At 36.6% G+C, this 17652-nt stretch overlaps 1 protein-coding gene across 7 annotated transcripts in view; it reads right to left on the reverse strand.

Moving 5' to 3' along the window:
- Positions 1-17652, reverse strand: part of LOC129048673 (protein kinase C-binding protein NELL1-like) — a 462277-nt gene that overhangs the window by 201221 nt on the left and 243404 nt on the right. The window lies entirely within an intron of this gene.

The following is a 17652-nucleotide window of genomic DNA, read 5'->3' on the forward strand; positions in this document are numbered from 1 at the left end:
TATTCTATAAATAAAATATAGGCTTAAGAGAGTGCTGCAAGTCTTTCAGAGGGAGTAACATTTAACATATATGTGCTCACCTTCTAAACAGCAGAAGGCAATCAGCAAATGCTGTTTTTGGCTTATTATTTCAAGAAAAAATATTAATTGGAAATATTAATAGAAATAACAGAATCACAGCACCTCTTCCACAGAATTATATGTTTATTAACCTCTTCCTCTTCAAAGATGATGCAGTGTTTGCGATTATGAGAGAAGACAGCCTCCCCATGGGGAAGAAGTTTCTGCCACTGCTCTTCAATATTAATTCATAATCTTTTGCAGAGGAATACTAGGGAGCAATTAATGGAGCACAATCTAAATGAATTAACTTCTCTCTAGGATGAAATTACTCAGTCTTTCAAAACAAATTAACTCTTTTGAGAGGCTATCACACCTTCAAGCACACGTGGCAATTTGAGACAAGCATGGATTAGAAGTCAGGGAACCTGGTTTCAAGTTCTGGATCTGTCTCTAGCTAACTGCGCAGACTTAGGCAATAAGTTAGCCACCTTCTATGGGCCCCAGTTGCTTCATCTGGAAAAGAAGTGCTAGATGAAAAAACTAAAGATCCACCCAGCACTCATGTTCTAGGTCAATGAAACAGGCCTCCAAACTGAAATTGTCACATTTTAGACATCTGTGCTTCCATTACTTTTCAAATAATAATAATAAAAGAATGTAAACAGACAAAACCATAGATTTCCATCTTATGGATTTCCTGGAACATGGAAAAATTCAGCGCTAAAACAGAGGCTCCTAGGCAAACCAGGACAGCTGGTGATGCAGAATTGGTGGAAGTATATGTACAGAAAAGGATCGGATCCATACCTGTTCATCAGAAGACCCTAGTTTATTTTTATTTTTATCATCCATGGAAAAGGGTACCCAGAATCCTGGAGCACATGTGTCATGGTGTTAAATCCCTTTCCAAAACCAAACTGAAAACTCATTTTAAAATAATACCCCATTCCACTAATCCTAAAGCAAAAAAATACAGCACACAGCAGTTTTCCTTTTCCTTTTCAAGTGACCTTACTCATTTTAGTGACATTATGATTTACAAATCACCTGCCCTCACACCTTTCCTCTATGTGCATTTCTCCTCACTTCCCTGTCTTTCCACTTTTAATCTCTGGTACCTGTGTGCGTATGTTACATAGATCATTAGGCGAAGGTCAATGATGTTGACTTGAACAAAAAACAGAAATAAAAGCTGACAGCTTCCCAATGCTCATTAACACAAAAACCCAAAGCACTTGGTATTTTTTATAAGGAAAGGTCATAGAGGTGAGCCCACATACTGGCATGAAAATGTGTTCTTACCAAATGAATCAAGATGGGAATGTTAATTTATTTGAATGGTTGTAAGTCAATGCTGGATTAAAAGAAAAGTGGTGATACCCTACAGATACCATTTATAATCTAAAGATGTCTGAGTGCATGTGTGTGTATGCATGTGACTACACATATTTATGTATATCGCAGCACCTTCCCCAGAATAAGAATCAGAAGGTCTGGTATTAAATTGCTATATGGACAATTTACTGCCAGGACATTTGCTGATAAAAGAAGCATTTGCTAAGCACGTAGTTTCCTTCATAAAACTACAAAAGAGATTTTATAATGTATAAAACTACAAAGGAGCTCAATCAGCCTTATTCCTCTCAAAAAAAAAAAGTATATATATATATCATCTATGAGGATTTCCACAGATGAAAATGTGCCTTTCAGCACTACAACTTCTCCCAAAGGAGATAAGGGATAAAAAGACAAAATTTTTATTATTTCTCCTCATTTAACTCTAAATGTATCTACATTTAACTGAAAAATGCAACTCTATCTGGGCCTGTATTAGCTGACCTCATTTGATCTCCTTTTTTCAGACCTATGCTTTATTTCATATTATTCATTTTGGCAGTGTTTCTCAAACTTCAAGTTCCTGAGAATCACCTTGAGTATCTGCTTAACATTCAGATTCTTGCGTCAACCCAAAGGATCCTGTTTCAGTAGGATTGGAGTGAGCCCAGGAATATTCATTTTTTTAAAAAAACCTCTTCCAGATGATTCTGATGAATGGTAAAAGGACCTCACTTTGAAAAATTCTGCTCTATTGTCAACCATTTGCTTCTTTTGGAGCAAGAGGGTTTACTCATTAAAAGTTCACAATGGTTAAAATTATTGCATCCAACTCATATATAAATAGAGTAAAATCTTACTGATTTGGAACTGAATAAAACCCAACAGAATTACTAGATTGTATTATAAACACCATGAATGCAAAGATAATATATTTTCATCTTAGTATCCCCTGAAGTTCCTATTGTAGTAGATTTCACATAGTAAACACAATAAATATTCTAAAGCATCGAATTATTGAAAACTATGAATTATACAATACTGAACCACATAATTTTGAGCACAGTTAGGATCTGTGAAGATCATGTAGGGCATTAGTTTTTAATTTAGGGTATATATCAGAATTTTGGAAGAGGTTGAAAGAACAGTCATGACTATTTTGAAAACTGTCTTGAGGTCATTTTGATACTTTCCATAAGAACTACTTATCTAGGACCAGATTACCTGGTCATATGACCTATGAGAAATTTAAGGCTTTGATACTCTAAGTAGCTTTTCTAAAGGATACCTTAATCCTAGGCTATATACTACAGGGCTACTAACTCTTGAAAACCAAAAATAAAGTTCTAAGGCCCCCAACCATCTGAATGAACCCCCTTCTCTCCGCCAAGGGCATTCCAGAGTTAACCAGGAAGTCTAGTTCAGGCCATGATGAAAAGGAGTTGAACATGCTTCATTAAACCCCTCCAGCATTTACATCAACACAGACCTTAAGTCTAATGATACACATTTACAATATATTCTCCCTGAAGCCTGCTACTTAGAGGCTTCATCTGCATGATAAAAGCTTCTTCTCCACAACCCCTTATCAGAACCCAGACATTCCTTACTACTGATAATGCTTTCAACCAATAGCCAATCAGAAAAATTTTAAATCTACCTATGACCTGGAAGCCCCCACCCTTCTGGTTGTCCTACTCTTCCAGATCTAACCAATGTAAATCTTACATGTACTGATGGATGTATTATGTCTCCCTAAGATGTATAAAACAGGGTATACATGAGGACCACCTTGGGCACATGTCCTCAGGACCTCCTGAAGTTGTGTCATGGGTGCATCCTTAACCTTGGCAAAATAAACTTTTCTAAATTGATTGAGACTTGTTTATCATTAGCTAGAGACAGATTCAGACACTTTTTGATTAACACTCTAAAACCAGTGCTGGGTCACTACAATATGCTGTAGGTAAAAATATATCATTTAAGGGATCCCCTTAACATGAACTAACAACATGTTGCTACAAAGAGGTCTTGTTATCAAAATGAGATTTTATCTTAATTGCCTTAATAGATAGATACTAATCAAACATGCAAAACTATTTGTATTAGATAAAAATAATTTGCTAAGACAGTTTTTCAGTGCTAGAAAACAGAAGTCTTTTTAGGTAGCCTAATATTCCTCCCCTCCTCCCCCCGCCCCCCGTAATCTTATTTACACTATTAATTTGCTAAACAATCCATTTTCTTATTGTTAGTGTAATGATGAACTTCAGCTGATCTGAGGCCCTAAATAAATCCCTAAGGTGCAGAGCCCAAAATTAATAAGCTTTTACTATTAGTACGGATGGACGGCAGAAAAATTGATTTTTTTTCCTGTTGTTTAATCCACCTGTTGCCACACTGTACCTCCTGCTGTCAGCTCACCATGCACTGAAAAATAAATTTGCACCAGGTACATTGTATATTATGGATTTTTAATGTTTAGGGAACTAATGCCCATTATTTCTATTATTCCTAGAACGTTTCTCATTTTGCATTAAGAAATATAGAAAGATGCAATTAAAAAATTAGAAAATTATCCAATTAGGTCCCTCTTGTGTATGCAATAACTAAGATTAAGCAGCTCTTCTAAACATGCAAAGCTTTCTGATACAAATGAAAGCAGCTTCACCACCAAATGCTAATTCTTTTTTAATGCTCTTATTTCCCTGCAGATCTCTGTTTACATTGAAGAAAATGGTTCTATTTTTTTGTATGCTAAAATACTGAAACAAATTGCTTTGAAAGAGAGAGGAAAAAGGGGTGGGAGAGTTTCCTGCTGGGCATGTAAATATATGGATGAAGATGTGTTCTGTTTATAAACTGGCAGGGACTCAAGCTTTGGAAACAGGCTAACAAAAAGTAGGACCTGGGAAACTCACAGGGAGGGTTTTCAAAATGCAACCAATCATGTACTTCTGCCCTGAAGACGTTAATAAAATATTCCAGCATGCAAAACCGCCAAGAAAGACACTTTTCGATCAATAAAAACTGTCAGCTCATTAGCATATCATTAGCTGTCCTGCTGTTTCCAAAGTCTTAATGCACAGAAATATTAATCTTCAAATGTGTAAGATTCCCCAGTTCTGTGACTTTGACTTTCTGCATGAAAGGAAAAATAAGAATTAAAGACGGGAGGAATCCAATATAGCTTCTTTTTCAATGTGCCTATAAACATATGTTTACCATCTGTGGAATTATGGGAAGCAGCTGAGGTAAACACAACAGCTGTGGAATTTTTAAAAAGTTGTTATCAATTTCACTTCCCAGTGATACCTCAGCTGTTAGAGGAGACAGTGATGTCCAGGTAAGGGAAAGCTTTCAGACCCAAGTTCACCAGACAGACACAGAGACAGAGAAACAAAGACAGGAGAGCCTTGGCCTCTGTGAAAGGCTTTGGAATGAAAAGTCTCCCTGAGGCCTCAACTATTTAGAAATTGTCAGAACACTCAACCCCTGAAGCATCCTTATAACTTACTTCGGTTCACCTCGGCTCATTTTTTTATTTTTCACCCTCTGAAATTGTAACAGCATAATCAGCTTAGAATGCATCAAAGGGAAATTGAGTGGGTAGTCAACCATCCTGATAATGAAAATCTATGACAATCAGAAGATTCAGATAAGCCTATCACTACTGGTCAGCTTTTCTCAAATGGATGCTGTTTTGAAGTGAAGAAATTCCCAGCTTGTGTTCTGTGTCTGAGACAGGAATTACCTAATGCTAGAGGCTTATGTACCAGGCACCAAGCAAGTGATTCCATCCTCTGCTATTTAATCAGCAGCACTTTTTTTGCACTACCCACAAGGATCCACAAGGGTCCAGAAATTAGGTTTGACAAGTGAGGAGCTTTTACTTTGCATATAAAGCAACATAATAATATTTAAAATAGAGAATAATGTTATTTTAACCTGAAAGCACATCATAAGCATTTTTAGTTCTGGAGCAATTCAGCAGATGTGGTTGTTGAATCCATGAGGCAGCATGTACAAGATAAATATTAAAAGCCTGGAGCTATGCTGAGTCTCACCTGAGAAGTGGCTGCCTCTTTTTCAGGGAGATTTTTGTAGTGTTGAATTGATCAAGAGGTAATTTCTGTAATGAGACACTGACATATTTCCCCTACCCCAGCAATTTCTTCTCATAAAAGGATGGCCAGAAGCACTGCCTGGCATCCAGGATTCTAAGGAGAAGATGAGTTTTGAAAGCTGCCCCATGGAAAGTATCTTTGTAATAAGCCATTCCCTGAAGCCGCCCCTATTAGGAAGCAAGAAGAACCGCCTTGCTCTCTAGGAAGATGGGCTGTGTGAAACTGCCATCGCCTTTTGGCGTTTCCACTGGGATCACCTATTCTTTGAAGCTGGAAACCCAGAAAAAGACAAATTCTGTCTCCTGGTGGTACTTGGTGTAGTTAAATATCATGTCTCCTTAATCAACACAGTGGTAACTGTGACAGGGTAAGCCCTTAATAAATATTTGTTGAATGAAGGAGCAAAGACTTTGAAATCATAAAGACCTGAGTCTAAATCCCATTTCCATCACTTCTGGGCTATATAAGGTTGGCAACTTCCTTAATCTCTGAGTCCAATTGCCTGACCTATACAATGGGGATAAAAATCACTAACTTAGTAGGATTTCTCTGAAGGTGAAATGTAATTAACTGAGATAATATACGCAGGGCCAAAGTCTGTAACATAGGAAGCATTCAATAACTGTTGGTTCTGTCCTCTACATTCCATAACCCACCTGTGCAGCAAAATGATTGTCCAAGTCTCTGAACGCTCTTTGTGTTATCTGTCTGTACCAGGTATTTGAGCTCAAGCACAAAGTTCTTTATATCTACAGAGAATCATACACTCATCAAGCTGGAATAGATAATAGGAAGAACTGTTCTCTCTCTCTTAATCATATCCTCATAACTAAAACAGAAATTCCTAAAAGACAGGAAGAGTGCCTTCATTTCTACAGTATACAGTTAAACATACAGGGAGCATTAAATGCCAAGAAATGCATTTTTATGTGCTTAAATACTAAAAAGGGATGGGGACATGTGTTACAAACGTACTATGTGCAAGTTGCTTTTAATACATATTCTTATATAATCTGCATTACCTTCAGGAAAGACATCTCTGGAACTTTACAAATAAGAAGATAGATTCATAACTGGTACATTCATTCATTAACAGTATATTGTCTGCCAGTTATTTACCTGGTACTTCTAAGCACTTGCTGAATGAGAGATAGTTCTGACCCTGGTGAAGCTTACAATCTAGAAAGACCAATGATGAACAAATAAACACCCACATAAACTATACTTAGAAACTGCTACATAATTTGCAGAGTCCCTTGTTCAAAATTTACTAAACAATTGAAGAGGGCAACAGCATGGCATTAATCTAATCACAGGACCTTTCTAAGCACCGCCCCCGTGGGACTGCACAGGCTGATGGCCCATGAAGCCAGCCCTGCCTATACTCTCAAACTGCGGTGAGTGCGAGGACGGAAATGGAGATGTTTCAGTTGGAAAGTATGTGATAGAATGATTGCAAATTGATTCCCCATTTGTACTCACTCATCTTGAAGAGTGACTTTGTACACCCTCACTTCAAGAGGGGGAGTCTGTTTCCCCACCCCTTAAGTCTGGGGCTAGTCTTGTGACTTGCTTTGATCAGTAAAGCACTGTGGAAGCTATGGTGTACCAGTTCCTAGTCTAGGCCTCAAGGGTCTTGTGAGCATCTACTCTACCTTGAAACATTGCCGAGCACCACGGGAACAAGCCCAGGCTCGCCTGTTAGATAATGAAAGACACATGGTCCAGTCGTCAACATTGCCCCAGTCAGGAGTTAATCACCATGGGACTAAGACTATCCCAGTTGAGTCAGCCTTTGGCCAACTCCACCAGCCAGCTACAGGCATATGAGTAAATCTAGAGGGGATCAACCAAGACTGATCCTTATCAACACAATTTTTCAGCAGACCTGTGAGCTTATTGATATAAGCCCCTGAGTTTTGGGGGTTTGTTGTGCAGCAATAGCTAACCGATACATGCAGTAATGGTGAAGGACCTGCAAAGAGAGGGTGCTCCAGGAAAATATCCTGCACGTGTACCCTAGCACTTAAAATACAAATTATAATTAATTAAAAAAAATAAAGAAGACAACATTTCAAACAACCGAATGAAAACTTTCCTGGGCACAAGCAGGTGAAAAGGCCCTGTTATGTTCAAGGAACTATAAAAAGAGTAGTGTGGCTGAGGCATGGTGGGCAGAAGAGAAAACGGCATGAGAGAAGGTTGCAGAGGAGAGCAAGGACCAGATCTTACACTGGTTTGACATGCAATAGAGAGTCACTGAAAGAATTTAAGCAAGAGAGTAACGTCACTGGCTTCAAAAAGCAAAGCAACACAAGTTCAACAGCTATAATAAAGAGGTATGTTCAGGATTCAAACTCAGATCTCCATCCCTTGAAACCAAGATTCTTCTTCCCAGCCCTGGAGTTCTTGTTATGTTTCAGTCTAAAGCAGGTCCCAGAACCAGTAGCATCACCATCACCTGGCAGCTTGTTAGAAATGAAAAGATTTGGGTCCCAACCTAGGCCCACTGAATCAGACTTTGGAAACAGGACCAAGCTACCTGTTTTGTTTTGTTTTTTAAAATTTTCCATTATAAACATTTTAAGTGCACAATTCAGTGGCATTAAATACATTCACAGTGTTATGCAACCATCACCACTATTAATCAAACTTTTCTATTGCCTCAACAAAAACTCTGTAACCATTAAGCAATAACTCCCATGACTCCCGCCGCCATCCCGTTAACCATTAATTTACTTTCTGTCTCAATAAATGTGTCTATTTTTGATATTTCATATAAATGGAATTATAGAATAGTTGTCCTTTTGTGCATGGTTCCTTCACATAACATATGTTTTTAGGACTCGTCCCCATTGTAGTACGTATCAGAACTTCATTCCTTTCTTATGGATGAATAATATCCCACTGGATACATATACCAAGTTTTCTTTATCCATTCATACATGGGTAGACATTTGGCTTCATTCCATCTTTTGGGTATTTTGAATAAGGCTGCAGTGGACACTGACATACAAGTGTCTGTTTGAGTCCCTGTTTTCAATTCTCTTGCCTATAAACCAAGGAGAGGAATTGCTGGATTACATATAATTCTGTGTTTAAATTTTTGAGGAACCAACAAACTGTTTTCCACAGCAGCCGCATGATTTTATTTTTTAATTTTTTTAATCAACATTTTATTTTTATTTTAAATTTTATTTTTAAATTTTACTTTAAGTTCCGGGATACATGTGCAGAATGTGCAGGTTTGTTACATAGGTATACATGTGCCATGGGGGCTTGATGTACTATTGACCTGTCCTCTAAATTCCCTCCCCTTGCCCCCACCCCCCAACAGGCCCCAGTGTGTGATGTTCCCCTCCCTGTGTCCATGTGTTCTCATTGTTCAACTCCCACTTATGAGTGAGAACATGTGGTGTTTGGTTTTCTCTTCCTGTGTTAGTTTGCTGAAGATGATGGCTTCCAGCTTCATCCATGTCCCTGCAAAGAACATGATCGTGTCCCTTTTTATGGCTGTGTAGTACTCCCTGGTATATATGTACCACATTTTCTTTATCAAATAGTCTATCATTGTTGGGAATTTGGGTTAGTTCCATGTCTTTGCTATTGTGAATAGTGCTGTAATAAACATACGTGTGCATGTGTCTTTTCAGTAGAATGACTTATATTCCTTTGGCTGTATACCCAGCAATGGGATTCCTGGGTCAAATGGTATTTCTGGTTTTAGATCTTTGAGGAATTGCCATACTGTTTTCCACAATGGTTGAACTAATTTACATTCCCACCAACAGCGTAAAAATGTCCGTATTTCTCCACAGCCTCACCAGGATCTATTGCTTCTTGCCTTTTTAATAATCGCCATTCTGACTGGCATAAGATGGTAACTCATTATCATTTTGATTTGCATTTCTCTGATGATCAGTGATGTTTAACTTTTTTTCATATGCTTTTTGGCCGTGTAAATGTCTTCCTTTGAGAAGTGTCTGTTCATCTCTTTTGCCCACTTTTTGATGAAGTTTTTTCTCATAAATATGTTTAAGTTCCTTGTAAATTCTAGATATTAGACCTTTGTCAGATAAGTAGATTGCAAAAATTTTCTCCCACTCTGTTGGATGCCTGTTCACTCTGATGATAGTTTCTTTTGCTGTACAGAAGCTCTTTAGTTTAATTAGATCCCATTTGTCAATCCTGGCTTCTGTTCCAATTGCTTTTGGCATTTTCATCAAGCTGCATGATTTTATATTTCCACCAGCAATACACAAGAGTTCCAAATTTTCCACAACCTCACCAACACTTATTTTCCCCTATTTTCTAATAGGATGGGAATTTTATTTTAAAATTATAACCAGTGGGGTATGAAGTGATATATTATTGGAGGTTTAATTTGAATTTTCCTAATGACTAAAGATGTTGAGTATCTTTTCATGTGCTTATTGGCCATTTGTATATCTTCTTTGGAGAAATGTGTATTCAGATCATTTGCCCATTTTTCAGTTGGGTTGTCATTTTGTTCAGTTATAGGAGTACTTTGTATACTCTGGACATTAAATTTTTATAAGATACATAATTTCAAAATATTTTCTTCCTTTTTTTGGTTTTGTTTTCATATCCTTAATAATCTCTTTTGATGAAGAAATTTTTTTTTTTTTTTTTTGAGACGGAGTCTCGCTCTGTCGCCCAGGCTAGAGTACAGTGGCGCAATCTCGGCTCACTGCAAGCTTTGCCTCCCAGGTTCATGCCATTCTCCTGCCTCAGCCTCCCAAGCAGCTGGGACTACAGGCACCCGCCACCATGCCCGGCTAATTTTTTGTATTTTTCAGTAGAGACGGGGTTTCACCGTGTTAGCCAGGATGGTCTTGATCTCCTGACCTCGTGATCGCCCGCCTTGGCCTCCCAAAGTGCTGAGATTACAGATGTGAGCCACCATGCCTGGCTGATGAAGAAATTTTTTTAAATTTTGAAATCCAATTTATCTATTTTTTATTTTGCTGGTCATGCTTTTTGTGTCCAACAGAATCCATTGTGAAATGCAAGGCCATAGAGATTTACTTCTACTTTTTATTCTAAGATTTAATGGTTGTAACTATTATATTTAGAATGTTAGTTGATTTTGAGATCATTTTTATATATGGTGTGAAGTAGGGGATCTAACTTCTATACATAGAATCATGGCATCTGTAAGAAGAGATAGTTTTACTTCTTTTCCAATTTGAATGCATTTACTTATTTTTCTTGCCCATTTGCACTGGCTAGAAATTCCAGTACAGTCTTAAAGAACAGTGGTGATATCCTTGCCTTGTTCCTGATCTTAAGAGGAAAACTTTGAGTCTTTCACTATTGAGTATAATGCTAGCTCTGAGTTTTTTCATTAATGCCCTTTATTATGTTAAGAAAGTTCCCATATGTTGCTCATTTTCTGAGTGTTTTTATCATGACAAGATATTGGATTTTGTCAGATGCATTTTCTGTGTCAATTGAGATGATCCTGTGGGTTTTTTTTTTCCTTTATTCTATTAATGTGGCATATAATATTGATTGATTTTTCTTATGTTAAACCATTCTCCTGGGATAAATCCCACTTGGGCATAGTGTATAATCCTTTTAATACACTGTTGGATTCAATTCATTTGTATTTTGTTGAGAAATGCTGCATCTACATTCATAAGAGATACTGGTCTGTAATTTTCTTTGCTTATGATGTCCTTATCTGGCTTTGGTACTATAGTAATTGTGACCTCATAGAATGAGTTAGGAAATGTTTCTCCACTTCAATTTTTTGGAAGAGTTTAAGAAGGATTGATGTTCATTCTTCTTTAAATGTTTGTTGCAACTCACCAGTAAAGCCATCTGGTCCCAGACTTTACTTGGTTGAGAGATTTTTGTTACCAGTTCAAACACTTTACTTATTATAAGTCTCTTCAGATTTTCTAATTCTTCATGATCCAGTCTTCTTCATGATCCAGTCGTGGTTGGTTATGTGTATCTAGGAATTTGTCCATTTCATCTAGGTTATCTAATTTGTTTTCATATAATTATTCATAGTCTTCTATTTTAATCCTTTTAATTTCTGTAAGGTCAGTAGTAATGACCCTACTTTAAATACGACAACCCATTGCCTTCTGGTCTCCATGGTTTCTGATGATAAATTGACTGCTAATCTCATGAAGAAGTCCTTGTATTTGACAGTCATGTCTTGCTTTCTGCTCCCAAGATTCTCTTTGTGTTTATCTTTTGATGGTTTTATCATAATGTATCTCAGTGTGGATACTTTTGAGCTTATCTTACTTACAGTTTGCTAAACTTCTTGGATACATAGATTCATATATTTCATCAAATGTTAAAAGTTTTAACCATTATTGTTCCAAATTTTCTTTCCAGTACTTTCTATCTTCTCCATCTGAGACACCCCTGGTGCATACATTAGTCTATTTGATAATGTCCTACAGATACATCCCTCAGGCCTTGTTCATTTTTCTTTATTCATTTTTCTTTTTGCTCCACAGCCTTGTTAATTTCAATGATCTTATCTTGAAGTTCCATTACTCATTCTTCAGCCTGCTCATATCTTCTCTTGCATCCCTCTAGTAAGTGTTTTATTCCAGTTGTACTTCTCAGCTGCAGAGTATCTGTTTGGTTCCTTTTTATAATTTATATCTCTTCATTGATATTCTCATTTTGTTTATACGTCATTTTCCTGACTTATTTCTTTATCCATGTTTTCATCTAGCTCTTTAAGCACATTAGAGATAGTTATTTTAAAGTCTGTACAGTAAGCTCAACCTCTGTGCTTCCTCAGAAATGGTTTCTGTTCATTTATTTTGTTCCTTTGAATGACAATACTTTCCTCTTTCTTTGTTTGCCTGTGACTTTATTTGAACACTGAACATTTGGATGTTATAATGTATTAACACTGGAGAACAGATCTGCCCCTTTACTGGGGTTTGCTGAGTTTTGTTTTTCTTTGTTTTTGGTTGTTGAATACTACAGTAGTACGTTTCTTTAGTGGCTTACCAAACTATTTTTGCAGAGACTGTATTTCTAGTCATGTGTAGTAACTGAAATCTCTGTTCCTAATCTTATGTTATAAAGTATTTTGGGCCAGGCAAGGTGGCTCACACTTGTAATTCCAACACTCTGATAGGCTGTGGAAAGAGGATTGCTGGAGGCCAGGAATTTGAGACCTGCCTGGGCAACATAGTGAGACCTTGTCTCTGAAAAAAAAATAATAAATTAAAAATTAGCCAGGCATGGTCACATGTGCCTGTAGTCTTAGCTTCTTAGGAAGCTAAAATGGGATGATTACATGAGCCCAGGAGGTCAAGGCTGCAGTGAGCCATGATCATATCATTGTCCTCCAGCTTGGGCAACAAAATGAGACACTGTCTCAAAACAAGAAAAAAGAAAAAAAAGAAAAAAAAACTTAAAAAAAATATTTTGACAGGGATTTCCTTGAATGTCAGCAGCCAAAAACAAGAAAGAGAGACTCCTCCAACCTTTGCAGATTTTCTCCGTGCTGGGAACCTTCTTCAACACTTAGCCAGGCTTGCACTGATCCTAGGGATCAGCCCAAGATGAAAGCTTTGGGTGTTCTCAAGTCTTTTCTGACGTTACTTCTTGCCCTAGGCATGCATATGGCTTTCTAAATTCCTTGAACACACAGGTGATTTTGAATGTCCTAATTGTCCAAAAAAACTCTTTTTCCAGCATTTTCTCTTTGCTTTACGTGATCTACTGTATGTCTCAACCATACTCTTTGGCCCCAGGCAGCTACATGGTGTTTGTTAGATTTGAAATGTTTTCCTAAATTAACACATAATAATTGTACCTATGTATTGGGTACATTTGATATTTGGTACATGCATACAATATATAATGATCAAATCAGGATAATTGGGATAACTATCACTTCAAACATTAGTTATTTATTCGTGTTGGGAACATTCCAAATCTTCTCTTGCAGCTATTTTGAAATATGCAATAAATCAATGCCTGCCACTTTTTTCTAGCATGGAAGAGTTCTGAGCTACAAGTACCTTTTGTCAGTTCTTCACATAGTCCCAGATAGTTAGAATAGATAAGCGAAATAATTTGTGAATAAGGTCTGCTCTGCTCACTCCACAACCAGAGACTGTTGTCCTACACTAGGAACATGAGCTGAAATCTTTCAAGACTGCCACTGGGTTAAAAACGGTATGGTGCAAAAGGCAAGTAAACATGCCTCACAGCTTTCCTACTCCTTTAAGGTTGCCTTTTTCTTGATTCAGCATTCACTCAGTTGCTATAAACCTCTGACTATTTTCCTAAGTTCCAACAAAGTTTGTTCTGACAATTTCTGCTTGTTTTTCAGCGTTTCTGTCGAGAAACAGCAGCTTCAGGTTTTCTACTCTAACATTTTGTTGACATCCAGCTACTTGTGTTTTAACGAGCCTTCCAGGATATTTGTATGCAATCTAAAGTTAGAGAACCACTAATCTAAAAAGTCACTAATTAGAAGCTAATTACTGACCATATGTTAGATTTGTGGGCTCCTTATAGAGATAAGGCAAAACCATAATCTAGGCCATCAACACATATTTCCCGTATGTCAGTGCACTCAAATTTGAGCCTTCAAACTGAATAAATCAAAACCAATAAGAAGGTTGTGAAAAAAATGTGTCAGTTCTTAGACCCTACTGTTCAGATTCTCAATGAAGAGGTCTAAGTGTACACAATAATTTGATTTTTAAAGTCTTCTAATGTGATTTTAATGTCTTTTCAGGATTGAGAACCAGTCATTGTCCTTCATTACAGATCCAGGGCGCACAAGAAAAGGAGAGCTTCACCAGGAAGTAACTAGCTACAGAACAAGAAACGCCATTGCATTGAATGTGAGTTCAGTTTTAAAGTGAGACACTTGGACGAATTTCTGTTCATTCTTGGAAACATGGCAAAATTATATACATATACATATATACACACACACATATATACATATATTCACATATATATGTGGATTATCACCCTGAAAAAGTATGCCATTTTAAACATTTTGAATATTTATGATGTACAAAACAAAATATAGCAAACACTTGAGAAATAAAATATCCTCAATATAGTTGAAGTCTTCTGGGTTCACAACCCTAATAAAACTCACATTTCCTCCTCTCAGAAGTAAACTATTCTAAATTTAGTGTTTATCATTCCTATACATTTGTCTTTGTATATATATGGATGTATCAATAAGTTGTATATTGAATTATCTTGCATTTTGAAATATATAAATGATTTAATACTGTAATTTTATCCTGCTACTAGCTTTTCATTTAAAATTACTTTAGCAATTCATCAATTTTTGTTCAATTTCACTAATTTTTATGTTTCTATGTCCCTACTACAATGTATTTAAACATTCTCCTATTGATGGACAATTAGGTTTTTTCCAAGTTTTTGAAATTATCAAAAAAAAAAAAAAAAAAACTCCTGTGATGATGCTTATACATATATACCTGGGTATATGACCAAGAGTTTCTTCAATGTTTATACCAAAGAGTTGGACTCCTATGTCAAAATGTATGCACATTACAAGGATTCCCAAATTTCCCTATTTGTTCCACCAGTTTAAGTTTCCAACACAATGGGTAAGAATCCATTGTTCAATGACTTCCCCTACACATAGCATTGTCAGATGGTTTTTCACTTTTGCCAGGCTAATGGGTGAAGAAATGGTTTCTCATAATGGTTTTAATTTGCATTTCTAAGATAACTAGTGAACTTGAATTACTTTCAATATGTTCACTGGCTATTTATGTTTTCTACTTTGGAAAACCGTCCTTTTATATCTTTTGCCTGACTTCCTATTGAGTTAAAAAAGCTTTATTGGCCGGGCGCGGTGGCTCACGCCTGTAATCCCAGCACTTTGGGAGGCCGAGGCGGGTGGATCACAAGGTCAGGAGATCGAGACCATCCTGGTTAACATGGTGAAACCCTGTCTCTACTAAAAATACAAAAAAATTAGCCGGGCGTGGTGGCAGGCGCCTGTGGTCCCAGCTACTGGGGAGGCTAAGGCAGGAGAATGGCGTGAACCCGGGAGGCGGAGCTTGTAGTGAGCAGAGATCGCGTCACTGCACTCCAGCCTGGGCGACAGAGCGAGACTCCGTCTCAAAAAAAAAAAAAAAAAAAAAAAAGCTTTCTTATTGATTTACAGCATTTCTTCAATGAATCCTTTTTTTTGCTAATTGTTGCCAAGATCTTCCTTGATGTATTGTCACAATTTTTAGAATTTTATGCAGTAAACACAACAATATTTTCTTTAAGGACTTGTGCATTTTTTTATCTTGTCTAAGAACTTCTCTATCCTGACTGAGATCGTGAAGATATCTTCTTATGTTGTCTTCTAAACCTTTCAACATTGAGCTTTGACAGTTAGGTATTTAATTCAATTGTACTTGTAAGTGATTTTTATATATGGGGTCCAGGTATATATTTGAAGATTTTCCTTATACTGTACACAAAAATCAATTATATCACTCAATGTCTGTGTCTATAATATATATATAATGTTTTTAAATAACTGATTTTCCTAACTAGGTATTGATGAATCCATCCTTTCCTCATTGGTCAGGAATGCCACATCAGTTATGTTTCAAGTTTCCAAGTTTCCACATATGATGAAAGGGTCATTTCTGGCCTCTCCATTCTGATCTCTTGGTTCATGTGCTGATCAATGTAGTGATATCACACTCTGCTGATTGCTATAACTTTACAATAAGTCTTCACATCTGGATGGCTAAGTCCCTTCCTTTTTCTCCCTCAGAAAATGTCTTAGTTATTCTTGGCCTCTGGTCTTCCCTAAAAATTTTAGCACAGCTTGCAGAGTCCATCAGGAAAAAAAAACAAAAAATCCTCTTGGGAACTGATTACAAGTTCACTGACCCTAGTGACCAATGTGGAAGAAGCAGACACTTTTATTATTATCAGCCTTCTTCTCCAAGAACATAGTGTACTTCTCCCCAGTTAGGTCTTCTTCAGTGGTTTTCCATAAAATTTTATAATTTTCTTCATAGGTGTCATGTATATATTTGATTTGATTTGTTCCTAAGTATTTTATTCACCTTTTGATATTATAAATAAAATATTTAATTACAGTTTTTGTTATTGTTGCTGTTGCAGCTGCTACTGTGCTACTTTTGTTCAGCAATGCAATTGATCTTATCTTGGGCTTTACGTCTAGCACTCTTTCTGAACTCTCTTGCTAATTCTAATAATTTGGTGATCATTTTTTCTATATAGGCAAATATATAAGTTAATAACTACATTTCTCTTTATTGTAATCCTTAAGATTTTTACTTATTTTTCTGGTAAGAACCTCCAGTACAACATTGAATAGAAACATTGATAATAGTCATTCTTGTGTGGTTCCTGTTTTTAACAGGAATTCTCTTAATATTTAAACCGTAAGTATGATATTTGATATGTTTACTTCATGTACTTTTATCAATTTAATGAAGTTTCCTTCCATTTCTAGTTTGCTAAGAATTTTTAATGAGTCAGTATTGAATTTCTTCTAGTGCCTTTTCTGCCTCTTGAGAAGACCATTGAATTTTTTTCTCCTTTTGTCTATTCAATGTAGTGAATTTCATTAAGAAATTTTCTGAAAAACAAATTTTCACTATTGAAATAATCAACTTGTTCTCTCTCACACACCCAGACACACATGAATACATACACACTGCTAATAAACAGTTTGCTAATAATATTTTGTTTAATTTTTTTAATCTAATCTGTTCAAAAGTAAATTGGCTTAAGCAATTCCCTTCTCATACGGTCCTTGTCTAGTCTGCAAATCAAGGTGACACTATCCTCAAAAAATTAGATGAGTGGTATTCTCATTTATTCTCCTCTCTGGAAGAGTTTATATAAGATTGGAATTATTTCCTTGGATGTGTGCTAGAACTCCCCTGTAAAACTGTGTGAGCCTCGTGGTTATTTGGTAGAGGGACATGGTAGACTGCCAGAATGGTCCCAGTCCTTTGCTCCTCACTGTGCCCATACCTTGTGCAATGTGAATTTGTAGCATATCCCATCAAAATGTCAAATCTATTTCCAATACACATGAATCTAAGCTGGGCTTGTAACTTGCTTTGGCCAA

The sequence above is a fragment of the Pongo abelii genome, chromosome 9 (genome assembly GCF_028885655.2).
Source record: "Pongo abelii isolate AG06213 chromosome 9, NHGRI_mPonAbe1-v2.0_pri, whole genome shotgun sequence".
Lineage (NCBI taxonomy): Eukaryota > Metazoa > Chordata > Mammalia > Primates > Hominidae > Pongo > Pongo abelii.